The 15,380-nt window shown below is 49.2% G+C and overlaps 1 protein-coding gene across 22 annotated transcripts in view; it reads left to right on the top strand.

The window, feature by feature from the left end:
- The window catches only part of CACNA1C (calcium voltage-gated channel subunit alpha1 C), a 506,000-nt gene that overhangs the window by 355,377 nt on the left and 135,243 nt on the right, over positions 1 to 15,380 (top strand). The window lies entirely within an intron of this gene.

Here is a 15,380-nt window from a genome sequence, read left to right as displayed (position 1 = left end):
GGGTGAGGTGTCTTTCCAGTGCCTGCACAAAGCCTGGCAGATAGGTAGCCAATGGACAGTGACCGGAGACAAGGGCAGAGGGGGTTGGGGAGCAAAGGAATAGGGAGGGACCTGACAGTCTTTAGAATTACTCCAGTGAGAACCAAAAATTTGCATGTGTCTTGTCACCATGCCAAATCGAAAGCCAGATAAGACAAGATCTGATCCAGCCAATTACAAATACATATCTTTCCATTTTTATTTTTTATTAGTGGTTTAATAATGATTAACAGGATTGCGGGATAAGAGGGGTACAATTCCATACCACCAAAGTTCCATGTCCCATCTCCTCCATTGGAAGCTTCCCTATTCTTTATCCCTCTGGGAATATGGACCCAAATTCTTTACGGGGAGCAGAAGGTGGAAGGTCTGACTTCTGTAATTGTTTCTCTGCTGGAAATGGGTGTTAACTGGTGGATCCACACCCCCAGCCTGTTTCTATCTTCCCCTAGTGGGGCAGGGATCTCGGGAGGGGAGGTTCCAGGACACGTTGGTGAGGTCGTCTGCCCAAGGAAGTCAGGGTGGAATCATTGTAGCATCTGAAATTTGGTGGCTGAAAGGCAGTAAGATATAAAGCAGGACAAATTATTTAATAATCAGGCACCCAAAGGTCAGAATAGAGCAGATGAAACTAGGGATCTTCATGTGGGAAGAAGCTATGAAGTCTATATTTTGTATGTTCCAAGGGGCCCCATGACTTTAGTTATTTTTGCCTGAGCCTAACAGCTAACATGCAGGTGGGCTAAAAGTATTGTCTGTGGAGATGGCGCCATAGCTGAGAATAAGCCTAGAAAACTGGATTAGGGAGGAGAGTAGCTCCCAAACATGAGGAAAGCATATACGTACCATTAACTTGTTAACCCCATCAATCTGACCCAAATAGAAATTAATTTTTTATATCTCGTTTCTGGACTGTGCACATGTTTTCGTAACTTCTGGGAGAGGATGTGCCGACACCACATTGCATTTCTCCCTCTGCACACCTCTCCCCTGTTTTCTTCACAAATATCCAGAGAAATTTCTGGAACATCCTGATTTCCTTTCTGTGCCAGTAAAACCAGCTAGCCAGTTTATAATAGTGGCTAGGACACAGTGGAGGGAGGGCCTCTTTAGGGCCACAGAACTGAGTATTTTAAGGTTTGACAGGGTCAGCTATGGCTGGGGAGATAGTATAATGGTTCTATTCTCATGTCTGAGGCTCTAAGGTCCCAGGTTCAGGCCCTAGCACCACCATCAGTTAGAGCTGAGCTGTGCTCTGGTGCCCACCCCCATCTCTCTCTCTCATTCTCTCTCTCACAAAATAAAAAAAAAATTTAGGGACTGGGTGGTAACACTCCTGGTTGAATGCACATGTTACAGTGAACACACATGTTACAATGAGCAAGGACCCAGGTTCAAACCCCCAGTCCCCACCTGCAGGGGGAAGCTTTGCAAGTGATGAAGCAGGGATGCAGGTTTCTCTCTATGTTTCTCCTTTGGTATCTTCCCTTTTACTCTTTATTTCTGGCTGTCTCTGTCCAGTAAATAAATGAAGAGACTTTTTTTAACCAGGGAAAAAAAGAATGTTGTTTACTTTTAATAAAAGTAAAGTATTTGTTAAAGAACACTTTAATGAAAGAAGAAAACAAACATCAGTTAGGTGCAACTCCGTGCCATTAGTCTAACTCAATTATGTGGTCCACCTGAAAATGTGTGGTGACTGAAATCGACTTAAAACCCAGCTGGAGTGGAGGCCCCAGATGGCTGAGTTAGAAGAGTCACTGGCCTCAAGGGAAGAAGAATTCTTGCCGTAGGTGCTGTAGAAATCATTAGCAGTGGCCATGCTAATAGGGCTTTCCAATCATGGGACTCCCCACAGCCCCTCTTAGGTGGCCCCCAACTTGGCACCCCTGTCTTCTGACAGGGCAGAGGAGGTTAAGAGATGAGGACACAATACCTGACAGACAGGTCCTTTCATTTAGATTAAGGCAGAGGCAGATAGCATAATGGTTATGCAAGGAGATTCTCCTGTCTGAGGCTCCAAAGTCCTAGGTTCAACTCCCCATACCACCATCAGCCAGAGCTGAGCAGTGTCCTGGTCAAAAAAAAAAAAAAAGAAAGAAAGAAAGAAAGAAAAAAAAAAAGATTAAGGTTAAGAGACTAATCATTAGTGCCTGGATGTAGTGCAGTGGATAAAGCATTGGACTCTCAAGCATGAGGTCCCAGCTTCTTCTTCTTCTAAGCGTTTGCCAGGTCCCAGCTTCAATCCCCAGTAGCACATGTGTCAGTGACATTCTGCTTCTCTTCGCCTGTCTCCTCCTGACTCTCTCCTTAATAAATAAATGGCACCTCAAAAAATACTGAAAATTAAGAGGCAGCTAATTTCCTTTTGCAGTTGTGCTTTAAAAAATTAACTGTAAGTTTTTAAATTTTATTTTAATTTTTAAAAATATTTATTTATTTATTCCCTATGTTGTGGTTATTATTGTTGTTGTTATTGATGTTGTCATTGTTGGATAGAACAGAGAGAAATGGAGAGAGGGGGAGAGAAAGAAAGATACCTGCAGACCTACTTCATCACTTGTGAAGCGACTCCCCTGCAGGTGGGGAGTCGGGGGCTCGAACTGGGATCCTTATGCCGGTCCTTGTGCTTTGTGTCATCTGCACTTAACCACCCGACTCCCGCTTTATTTTATTTTTATGTATTTTTTCCCCACCAGACTTATCTCTGGGGCTCAGTGTCTACACAATGAATCCTAGTGGCTATGGTTTCTTTCTTTCTTTCTTCCTTTCTTTCTTTCTTTTTTTCTTTCTATCTCTCTTTCTTTTTTAAAGAGACAGAGGAATTGGGAAGGATGGTGGAAACAGAGGAGAGGGACCATGTGGTTGAACACACATATTACAGTGCACAAGGACCCGAGTTTGAGCCCCCTGTCCTCACCTGCAGGGCAAAAGCTTTGTTAGTGGTGAAGCAGGGCTGCAGGTGTCTCTCTTTCTCTCTCCCTCTCTGTCTCTCCCTCCCTTATCTATTTCTGATGGTTTCTATCCAATCAATAAAGATAACAAATAAATACAGTAAAATAGAAAAGAAACAGAGAAGGAAAAAGAGAGACCCCTGCAACACTGTTTTACCATTTATGAAGCATCCCCCTGCAGGACTTGAACCCAGGTCCTTGTGCATGACAATCTGTGCACTCTACCGGGTACACCACGTCCATGCTCCTGATTTACTTTTGTAAAGTTTACTTGTTACACACAAGAGAGCGAATTACATAGGATATAAGAAGGGGAGAAACAGAGAGAGGAGCCAGTGCACCATTCTGGCACATGTGGTACTTTTGGGGAATCAAACTGAGCACCTCAAATATGAGAGAATTGTGCTAACCATTGTGCAACCCTGTCCCAGATCTGCTAACTAGCTCTGTGACCTGGGACAAACCATTTCCTCTCTGGGCCTCAGTTTCCTGAGATGCAAGGTAAGGACGAAATGGATTCTAGTTTTCTCAAATACATTTTTTTTTTGTAAATAAGAATATGACTTTTTAATCAGAGAGAGAGAATAGGAGTCCTGCTTGGCTCGGGCAGATGGTGGTGCCAGTGATTGAATTTGGGACTTCAGAGCTTTAGGCATGAAAGTGTTTTTGCAGATCCATGATGCTGCCTTCCCAGCTCTTTTCTCTAACAACATTGAGCCCTGGGATGTCCTGAAAACACACACGCACACGCACACGCACACGCACACACACACACACACACACACACACAGTCTTTGAATTTTGAGTTCCAGAACTGATAAGTGGTTGGGTCTAGGAAGAATGTCCTGTTTGGGCAGACAGGAAAGAAGGAAGAAAGGAAGGGAGGAAGGAAAGAAAGAAGGAAGTGAGGGATGGGGGAAGGAACTTTAAATGGCAGGCATGGAGACTCTATTATGGCTCTGCAAAAGACTCTCATGCCAGGGGGCCAGGTGATGACATACTTAGTTAAGCGTACACATCACAGTGTGCAAGGACATGGGTTCAAGCCCTGGTCCCCACCTGCAAGGGGAAAGCTTTACGAGGAGTGAGACAGTACTACAGGTGTCTCTCTGTCTCTCTCCCTACCCTACCTTCCTCCCATTCCTCTCGATTTCTCTGTCTCTAACCAAAATAAAATGACTCTCCTGCCTGAGGCTCTGAGATTCCAGGTTCAGTTCTTAGCACCACCATCAGCCAGAGCTGAGCAGGCCTCTAGCTGAAGGGAAAAGAGAGAATAAAACAAAAAAAGCTAGCTCTGATTGGCCTCTTTCCAGCCCCTGGCAGCCACATGACCTGAGTCCCCTGCTTTACCCAGGGCCAAAACCCTGCTCAGCCTTCTTGGACTGGGAAGGTTCCTCCCATGGGAACTCAAACTGGAAGGGCTCACAGCCGGTGGCCAGATCCTCCACTCCCTGGCCCTGCCTTGTACTCTCTGGGACAGGAAGGCTTCCATTCCTAGAAGCACATCCCCAGTGGTAAGAAGAGTCTCCTCTCTTCCTGCAGCTGTTCAGCCCTTTCACTGTGGCCAGGGTGTGCTGAGTAGCTCGGCAGTGATCTCACTGAGAACATCCCCGGGTTGGTCACACCATACACCAGCCCAGTTGTGTACCTCAGAGCATGCTTTTGACCTCAGGCCCCATCTCTTCTCTCAATATATCAGTCTAAAAAGAAAAGAAAAAAAAACTGTACTTTCCCTAAAAAACCTGGAAGCAACCCAGAGGTCCAACAATTGATGAGTGGTCTCAATACACAGTGGAATACTACTCAGCTATGCACAATAGTGAATTCACCTTCTTCACCCCATCTTGGATGGAGCTTGAAGGAATCATGTGAAGTGAGATCAGCCAGAAAAATAAGGATGAATATGGGATGACCTCACTCACAGACAGAAGTGAAGAAATAAGAACAGAAAGGGAAAACACAAAGCAGAACTTGGACTGCAGTTGGTGTATTGCACCAAAGTAAAGGACTCTGGGGTTGTGGGGAGAGGGTTCAGGTCCTGGAACATGATGGCTGAGGAGGCCCTAGGTGGGGTTAGAGTGTTATGCAGAAAACTGAGAAATGTGACACATGGACCAACTACTGTATTTTACTGTTGACTGTAAGCCATGAATCCTCCACTAAGAAAAACAAAATTATATACAGGTCCCATCAAAAAAAGCAAAACCAGGTTACAGAACCCACCATGCCCTGCTCTCCTCCTGCCACGGTTCGCGTAGCCAGCAAGTCTCTTCCTTGCAGGAAAACCCTCCTATGGCTGCCTTCTCTGTCCCTTCATCCCTGCTGAGTGTCCCCCCAGGGTGTGCAGGCTGAATCCTCTTAGAATCCAGGGAAACCATTAACAAGGAGGCTTGCAGCCTAGACCCTGGGCCCCTGTTGCTCCAAGGTCAAGGCTGCTTTGAAACTTGACTTGCTGGCATTAGCATTCAGCCTCCTGTCTTGCCCCAAGGGCTTGTGCTTCTGGGCTGCAGTGGCCCCAGGCCCCCCAGCTTCAAAGACTTGTTTCTCTCTGAGACTAAAGAAAGAACAGCCAGCATCTCCCAGAAGCCCCACCCTCCTGAGAAATTGCAGAAGAGAAGACTTCTAAAGCACTCAAACAAGGGAAAGGAAGGAGGAGGGCGAGAGAGACCTTTGATTCCTCCTGGAGCCTTGAGAGGAGGGCTGGAGGGAGAGGAATATTGGGGACTTGGTGCAGCCTTGAGGCCCATAGGTAGGCCCACCTTGCTGGGCTTGGGGTGGGTCTCTGCTTGCCTCTCTGTGACGGCTCAGAGTCCATCCAGTCCCCCCCCCCAACCCTCTTCTTGATCAGAGGTGAACGCACAGACCTCAGGCTTCTTCCACTGAAGTGTCAGGAGGAATTTCAGTGCCTGAGGGCTGCTGCTGGCTCAGGGGAAACAGGCCTGCCTCAGTGACTGTGACTGGGCAGGGAGCCTGGAGGCCACAGCAGGCACAGGGGTGCTGAGAGCGGCCACAGTTAAGGAAGACCCGTCCTCAGTGGCGCGGGACTCCGTGGGCACTCACCTCACAGTAGTTGCCAGTCATGGTCCTGACCCAGGAACTTGGCCCTCACGTTCCCAGCTCAGGTGAGGAGGAGTCACAGGAGACCCTAAGAGATTCTCATCTGGCCACTGCTGAGTTGCTAGACAGGGCACGCAGCCTCGGTGATGGAGCCCATCAGAAGCTCCCGATCTGTTCACACCACGAAGCAGAAACAGAGCAGTGTGCACGATTCTGGAACATTTGTGTTCAAGGAACACAGTTCTGGAAGAAGATAGCATGTATTAGACATTCGAGAAACTTTCAACCCTTCAGGCGGCTGGGTGGTGGTGCATCCAAGGACCTGGGTTCAAGCCCCTGTGCTCCACCTGCAGGGCAGCGGGGAGGAGGGAGGGAACAACACTTCACAAGTGGTGAAACAGATCTGCAGCTCTCTCTCTCCTCCAAAGTTATCTCTGGGGCTCCCTGCCTGCACTACAAATCCACTACTCCTGTGGCCATTTATTATTATTATTATTTTTAGATAGGACAGATAAATTGAGAGAGAAAGGGGAGATAAAGGAGAGAGACAGAGAGACACCTACAAAACTGCTTCACCACTTGTGAAGTATACCCCTGCAGGTAGGGAGCTGGGGGCTCAAACCAGGATCCTTGCACGGGTCCTTGTGCTTTGTGTTGTGTGTGCTTAACCCAGTGCACTACCACATGCCCTCCTCTCTTTCTCCCTCCTCTCTCAGTTCTTCTCTGTCATACCTAATAAAATGGAAAAGATGACCGCCAACCTGTAGTGCAGGCACCTGGCCCCAGCGATGACCCTGGAGGCAAAAGAAAAATAAAACCCTCAAACTCCTGTCTCTCAAGGCCACCCAGGTGGTCTGGGAACCTTCCTGTGAGGGACAGAACCTGACAGAACTGCATCATTTCCCAGCCTACCAGGCAGGCAGTCCTTTCCTGCTTTGAGACAAGACCCTCCCCCCAATATTTGAGGGTGGTGACAGTCTACTGCCCTCATAGGTCTGGTGCAGTGAAAGGTTTGGGCTCCCCACAGAAGGGAGGGGCTGCTGGATGCCCTGACAGTGGCCCCGAAACTTCTGGAAATGACAGCCAAGGAGGCACCCTGGGGCAGACTGTTAAAATGACTCCCTGTGCATAATTACCAGAGGGAGGGAGGCGGCAGGGAGATTGACTGCTGAAATTCCTGCAGGTGGGAAGGGCAGGTGAGGCCAAGGTATGCTCCTGGGAAAGTGTTCCTGCTCCCAGGCTCCTCTGCTCAGGGCGCAGGACCTCTAGGGCTGTGTTGGCCTTCTTGCCAGGGGTGGGGGCTGCACCAGAGTGTGTGCTGAGCCCAGAGCATGGGAAGCCTTAGAAGGCAAGGAGAGCACAAAACCCAGGACACAGGGACCTTGGAGCTCCTGGAGCTGCTGTCAACAGCCAAACACAGGGCACAGAGTTCTGAGCCCAGACACATGTCAGGGGCCTGGGACTCTGCTCAGCTCTGGTGGCCAAGAATGGGATTCCAGGCAACCCTACCACCACCACCACCACCACCACCACCACCACGGTAGCACCATGACTGACAAAAAGAAAAGAAGACAGCACTGCAGGGACACGGAGGCTGGACCTTTTCCACTAGTTAGCTGTGTGGCCCCAGGCTATGACCCTCTCTAGTCCTGTGGAGCAAAGGCCTGGCCTGCCACCCTTGAGTCCCACAAGGCTCAGCTGATTCAGATCTCCGTTAGGTGGGGGGGGGGGGAAACAGGCACAGAGGAGTGAAGCAACACCTCTGAATCAAGTGACTACAAAAGGGCCAAACAGATACAGAGCCTCGGGTCCCGGGCACAGAGCCCACACCACTAAACTCACAGCATGGCCCCTCTTTGCCTGGAAGAGCTGGCATTGCCACTCCAGGCAGGGACACACAGTGAGCCACTTCCTCCAGGACACCACCGCACTTACTCCCCCCCTCCCACAGTGCTCCAGGCCTGTACTCTCCTGGAAGGTCTTTCTAAACACAGTCAGCGGGCTCAGCAGACAAACAGCTCAGTCTGGTGAGATGTCTACAGTGAGCGGTATGCAAATCCTGGCTCCCCACCCCTGCTCTCTCGCAACAAGGGATGTGGTGCTCCGAGCCTCAGATATACCTCTGAAGAGGCCACAATCTCTCACCTGAAGGGGAAGAATGAAGAATAGAGAGAGCAGCTGAAAGGGCCGGGTGGTGGTACACCTGGTTCACATTGTACTAGGCACAAGGACCCATGCAAGGATCCAGGTTCAAGCCCACTTGCCACGGGGAAGCTTCACAATCAGTGAAGTGGGTCTGCAGGTGTCTCTCTTTCTCCTCCTTCTCTATCTCCCTCTCCTCTCTCAATATATCTCTGTCCTATCTAATAAAATGGAAAAAATGATCACCAGGAGCAATGGATTCGTAGTGCCAGCACCAAGCCCCAGAGATAACCCTGGAGGGAAAATAAATAGAGCGAGAGAGAGAGAGAAGCCAGCTGATACTGAGTGGCCAGAAAGCAGAGCATGTGCCCCAGAAATGGCCCATGTTACCCCCGCGCACCCCCAGAGGACTGGGCCTCAGAATGAACCCATGAAGGGGAAGGTGGGTTCACAGACCTTCTTTGTCCCTTATGTGTGATAACACATTGGTGCCTACCAACTGCCAGCCTGGTCTTGGGGACTGTAGCAATACCCCTTTCTGGGGGTTGAGCCTTAGAAATTGGAGACAAAAAGAAAAGGGGAAGGAAGAAAAGAGAAATATACCCTCCTTGACATTGAAGTGACTCATTGCTCCCCTAGAACTGGGTCTGCAAGAGAGCTGGAAGAGCTGTCATCGTTATCCAGTTCTAGAAGATTCTATCTAGCCCCCGGGGGCTGCTGTTAAGTCTTCCTGTTGTTATAGGCCAAGCTGTTGTGAGATCAGACACACCAGGCCCTGACAGCCTCATGTGCCTGTCACCTGATGCAGATGGGGGAGGGGGGCTGAAGTCTGCCATTGCTTCTTGCAGGCCCACCTCCTCAATAATAACTGAAGTAGTTGGACTCAGAGGTGCCGTAACTGTGGGGAGCAGCATCCCCGCCTGATCACAGGGTGTTCCTGGCCTGCCGAGTTGCTGGGCTCCTGGCAGCTGATCTGGGCAGGCGGTTCTGCTCCCCTCACTTTATGGAGCAATAACCCTGATTGTTATAGCATGCCGTGCGTCCTCGGCCTTTTTAATAAGGCCATGTTGTTTGACTTCTTAATATTTAATTCAGTTTTTTGTTTACTTCCCGGGGGCTGAACATCAACCAGGCCTTAACGGCCAAGGTGGAACTTCTGCCAGGCCCAGCCTGGCAGGAAGCTGGAGCAGAGATTCTGGAGACTACTGGCTGCTCTTCTCTGTGACCTTGGGCCCAGACAGGCTGTTGAGACAGCGGGCCTGGGTTCTCTAGTTTCACTTTCTCTGTCGCTGTTGGTTCCCCTTTCTGTCCTCCCTGCCCACCTTCTGTCATTCTCCTTTCCTGTTTTCTCTCTCTCCTCTTCCTTTCCCTCAGAAGAGACCTTCATCTAGGTCACCCTCCCCCAGCCATCAGGTCAGCCTCCCCCAGCCATCAGGTCAACCTCTCCAGTCATCAGGTCAACCTCTCCAGCCATTAGGTCAACCTTCCCCAGCCATCAGGTCAGCCTTCCCCAGCCATCAGGTCAACCTCCCCCAGCCATCAGGTCAGCCTCCCACAGCCATCAGGTCAAGCTTCCCCCAGCCATCAGGTCAACCTCCCCCAGCCATCAGGTCAACCTCCCCCAGCCATCAGGTCTTCCTTCCCCAGCCATCAGGTCTGCCTTCCCCAGCCATCAGGTCAGCCTCCCCCAGCCATCAGGTCATTCATTGGTAGAGCAATTGGTGCTGTGTAGTAACAAGGCCAAGAGCTAGAGCTGGTATCTCTGAACTCACAGCTGAGAGAAATCCAGAGACACTGAGTTGAGTTAAGATATATACATATCACCATCTTAGAGGCCAAGTGGTGGAGCACCTGGTTGAACACACATGTTACAGTGCACAGGGACCCAGAATTGAGCCCCCAGTCCCCACCTGCAGGGGGAAAACTTTGTGAGTAGTAAAACAGTGTTGCAGGTTTCTCTCTGTTTCTCTCCCTCTCTCTCTTTCCCCCACCCCTCTCAATTTCTGGCTGTCTCTACCCAGTAAGTAAATAAAGATAATTTAAAAAGTTTTAAAAAACCACAAAAATAAATAAATAATAAAATAAAATAAAATAAACCACTAGCAGCCTGAGCATGCATGACGTTGGGTGCTTGCTCTCTCAGACTGTGGAGGGGGTGAGGAGATAGTTTATTTAAAATGACTTTCTTGCCTGGGACCCTAGGAGTCCTAGGTTCAATCCCTGAGACCACTCCAAGCCAGAGCTCAGCAGTGCTCTGGTGAAAAATAAAATAAACAAAAGCAAACAGTAGAGAAAGTCTAAGTGGGGGCCAGACAGTGGCACACATGGTTAAGCACACACATTAATTACAACGTGCAAGGACCCAAGTTCAAGCCTCTGGTCCCCACCTGCAGGGGAAAGCTTCATGAGCAGTGAAGCAGGGCTGCAGGTGTCTCTCTGTCCCTTTCCTTCTCTCTATCTCCCCCCTGCTCTCAATTTATCTCTGCTTCTACCCAAAAATAAATAAAATACAAAAAAATGTAGAGAGAGAGAGTAGGGGCCAGGTGGTGGCATACCCAGTTGAGTACACATAGTACTAAGCACAAGGACTCACTCAAGGACCCAGGTTCAAGCTCTGGGCTTCCCAACTGTAGCAGGGATGCTTCACAAGCAACGAAGCAGGTCTATGGGTGTCTCTCTTTCTCTCTTCTCTGTCTCTCCCTCCTCTCTCAATTTCTCTCTGTTCTGTCCAATAAAATGGAAAAACATGGCCACCATGAGCAGTGGAATCTTCGTGCCGGCACTGAGCCCCAACAGAAAAAAAAAAAAAAAGAAAGAAAGAAAACAAAACAAAAGGAAGGGTCTTAGTGGACAACCTTTCCAAGTGAGGTTTTCTATAAGAAGGAATGAGATCAGGTGAGGTGGGCCAGAGCTCAATTCCTCTCAAGACTCTTCACCACAAACAAAATACCTGAGTCTGTTCTTCCGAGGAGGAATGTACTATGTCACTAGTTCATCAGCCGTCCAACATGGGCCTGTGTGGAGAAGCAGAGTGGTCTGTGGAGGTGGCTCATAAAGCCAGGACCCCTTGACTCATGACCTGGCAGCTGTTGTCACAAGTTCTCTCTTGCCTTGGACCACTAACTATGTTGTCACTTGTCACTGAAAGGAGACTTTCTACCAAAGTCCCAAGACTTACAAATGTTGCTTACTTTGTGAAATAGTGTCACAACAAGGCTGGGTGGAGGCTCATCCGCTTAAAAGCACACAGTACAAAGCTCAAGGATCCAGGTTCGAGCCCCCACTCTCTGCCTGCAGGGCAGACACTTCACCAGTGGGTCTGAAGGTGGGAGAGAAATCTAGTCGCCTGGGTATTGGGTAGAACCAAGGGACGGGCTATTACCGTGAAGTCACCACGTTAGTCATCACTCCCCCAAGTGTGGGAAAGGCATCCCCTCCCTGAAGAAGTTTCCCTCTGAGAAGGTTTCACCTGAGTCACTGGCCAGAGGCTCCCACAATCCCTCCTCCCTAGCCCCATCATTTGTCCCATGTTATGTTTCTGTGATTCAAAGTGTAGGTTGAGTTACTTGTTTGTTTCTTTACATGTTTTTGGCTTACTGCCATTTGGGGTTTTGCTTGCTTTGTGATGTCTTTTTATTTTTAATTTGTTTATTTATTTTTAATTTGATAGAACAGAAAAAAAAAAACAGGGGAGGGGGAAGATAGAGAGGGAAAGATACTTATGCAACACTGCTTCACCACTCATGAAGCTTCCCCCTGAAGATGAGGACCAGGGCCTTAAACCTGGGTCCTCCAGCCTGGTAATGTCTGCTCTCAACTGGGCATGCCACTGTCTGGCCCTCCTGTGATGTGTTTTAAGGGGCTTTATGGGTGTTCTGTGAGAGCTGAGGTATCCACCTCAATTTTGCCTGAATTAGGCTATATTCTCTCTGTCTCCTCTCTCTCTCTCTCTCTCTCTCTCTCTCTCTCTCTGTCTCTCTCTCTCTCTCTCCCCATCTCATTCTGGGTTCTTGACTCTGTCATGTCTGTGACAGGAGGCACCCCAGTGGGTGCCTTGGTTTAGTCACTGCGCAGAGAACCATGGTAATGTCCCCGTGTGTCCATGTGTGTGTGGGGATCACTCAATGTGTGTTCCTGTCCAACTCAAAGCCTCCGCCATGTTACCCCTCTGCATGAATGCACTTAGCAGCTAATCTTTTTCTGTATTGTCATCACTATTATCATCATCATTATTATTTGCCACCAGGGTTATCACTGAGGCTCAGTGTCTGCAAGACTCCATTATTCCTGGTGGCTGTTTTTTTTTTTATAGTTTGAGAGATAGGGAGAAAGAGACAAACAGAAAAGCACCTGCAGCCCTGCTCCACTGCTCATGAAGCTTCCCCCTCTCACCCCCATAGGAAGGGACTAAGGACTTGAACCCGGGTCCTTACACATAGTAACATATGCTCTTTGCCAGGTGTGCCACCATCTTGCCCTAACACAGAGCTCTGAATGGGACTCCTTTCAGTAGTGGAAAAAAAGACGCAGTTCTGCACACAGTGCCTTCACATAAAAGACATAAAGCCAACAGAGTTCCACCCCAGGCCCAGGCCAGGCCTTCCTCAGTTGTCTTTCTGAAGCTTGGCACTGCCACCATCGTTGCCACACTAAGGACTCACAGGAGTTCGAATGGCCTTTCATCACGGCTCAGACAGTGCCTGAGGATTTCACGTCCACTCTCCGGTGTTGCCAATTCTTGCAAATTGTGGAAGGATCAGAGCACTCGGGACAAGTCTGCTGGGTCTGCCTGGCAGCTGGCTGCCAGGACCAAAGCCACCCCTAAAGTCTGCCCTGACCTCACTCAGCAGCAAAGCTCAGAGCCAGCTACACAGGGACTAGAAATCGCCCCCCCCCCAAAGTCCAGTGCCAGGCTTCCGTCACCTGCTGCCATTCTCAGGTGCTCCCTGGGACTGGTGTGGCTTTCAGGCTCCCTCTCAGCTTGTTATTAGAGTCGGGCAGTATGGGTGGGTAGCCCTGGAAGAGCCCGGTACAGAGGCCAGGGCACAGAGTCAGTCCAGTCCAGGTACACACACACACACATACACACACACACACACCAGGACCTTGGGCATTTGCACGTGTCCTCAGCCACACACTCCTGTCCGGTGACACTTAGGGGGCATTCAGATTTCACTGTTGAGTCCCAATAGTCCCAAGCATCTTTCTTATTATTACTGGATCGAGACAGAGATAAATTGAGAGAGGAGGGAGAGACAGAGTGGGAGAGAGACAGAGAGACAACTGTAGCCCTGCTTCACCACTCATGAAGCTTTCCCCCCTGCAGGTGGGGACCAGAGGCTTGAACCCCGGGGTCCTTACACACTGTAGTGTGTGCACTCAACCAGGTGTGCCACTGCCTGGCCCCGCCCCAAGCATATTTGAAATGACATCCAAGTTTGTTTCTTTCTTTCTTTCTTTCTTTCTTTCTTTCTTTCTTTCTTTCTTTCTCTTTCTTTCTTTTTTCTGCCTCATATTCATTGAAAATGAGGCCTGGAATGGTGAGGACTCCCGCCCAGGACATGGTAAGTCAAGGACTTTGGAGTCACACTGTCCCTGTTCTTGAGATGAGTCTTCACCTAAAAGAAGGGAAATTGAGAAAAAACCTGACCCGTGACAACCCAAGCAGTCTTCTTCCTAGGCTGTGGGGGCCAGTCAACCACTACCACATGCTTCTGCCCTGGGTGCTGAGGCCCACGGATTTTCCCCACCTGCTCAGGAGTCCTGTTCTGCAGTGAGTTTAACCAGGCCTCCTGATGTGCTGCCCTCTGTAAAAACCAAAGTAGGGAAAAAAGAAAGAAAGAAAGAAAGAAAGAAAGAAAGAAAGAAAGAAAGAAAGAAAGAAAGAAAGCGAGCGAAAGAAAGAAAGGAGTTAGTGGTTGAGGTCCAGGTGGTGACACACTCAATTAAGTGCATATAGTAGGAAGCACAAGGATCCCAGTTCAAGCCCCCGGCTCCTCACCTGCAGCAAGGAAGCTTCACCAGCGGTGAAGCAGGTCTGCAGGTGTCTCTCTTTCTCCCTCTCGTCTCTCAATTTCTCTCTTTCCTGTCAAATAAAATGGAAAAATTGGCCGCCAGGGGCAGTGGTTTTATAATGCTAGCACCTAACCCTGGAGGCAAAACAATACATTTAAATTAAATTAAAAGAGAGGGAAAGAGAAAGACACCTGCAGCCCTGCTTCACCACTCCTGAAACTTTCCCTCTTAGGTAGGGACCTGGGGCTTGAATCTGGGTCCTTGTACATGGTAATGTACACTCAGCCAGGTCTGGCCCATGACTCACTTCTTTTTTTTTTTAATATTTATTTTTTTTATTTATTCCCTTCTGTTGCCCTTGTTGTTTTATTGTTGTAGTTATTATTGTTGTTGTCGTTGTTGGATAGGACAGAGAGAAATGGAGAGAGGAGGGGAAGACAGAGAGGAGGAGAGAAAGATAGACACCTGCAGACTTGCTTCACCACCTGTGAAGCGACTCCCCTGCAGGTGGGGAGCCGGGGTTCGAACCGGGATCCTTATGCCGGTCCTTGTGCTTTGTGCCACCTGCGCTTAACCCGCTGTGCTACAGCCCGATTCCCGCCATGACTAACTTCTAAGCCACCAAACCGGGGCCCAATATAGAAAGCTACCATGTCTGGATATTCGACCACCTGCTGCCTTGGGGAGAGCTGGGAGCTGGGAGGAACAGGGTCACTTTGGTGGGAGTGGCCACTTCTGTCTCAGTCAGACTCAGATGGAAACATCTAGACTCTTGGAGGAGGAGGAGGAGGAGGAAGCACTTGTTTTCAGTACCAGTGCTCTGAGTTCTGGCCCTGAGCATAACTGCTGTGTGTCCTGCTGTGCTCTTCAGAGAATGAAGTAGCTTCCCCTCAAAAAATGCACTTTTTTTCTGCCTCCAGGGTTATCACAGGGGCTCATTACCTACACTAGTAATCCACTGCTCCTAGAGGCCTTTTTTTCCCATTTTATTGGCCAGGACAGAGGGAGATTGAGAGGAGAGGGGGAGATAGAGAGGGAGGGATAAAGACAGACACCTGCAGACCTGCTTCACTGCTTGTGACATGCCCCCCCCACAGGTGGGGACCGGGGGGCTTGAATCTGGGTCCTTGCTGGGTCCTTGTGCTTAGTACTATGTGCGCTTAACCACATAGT

Source organism: Erinaceus europaeus, chromosome 5 (assembly GCF_950295315.1).
Source record: "Erinaceus europaeus chromosome 5, mEriEur2.1, whole genome shotgun sequence".
In the NCBI taxonomy this organism is placed as follows: Eukaryota; Metazoa; Chordata; class Mammalia; order Eulipotyphla; family Erinaceidae; genus Erinaceus; species Erinaceus europaeus.
Note: the sequence above shows the minus strand (reverse complement) of the source record. Positions and strands in the feature narration are given on the sequence as shown.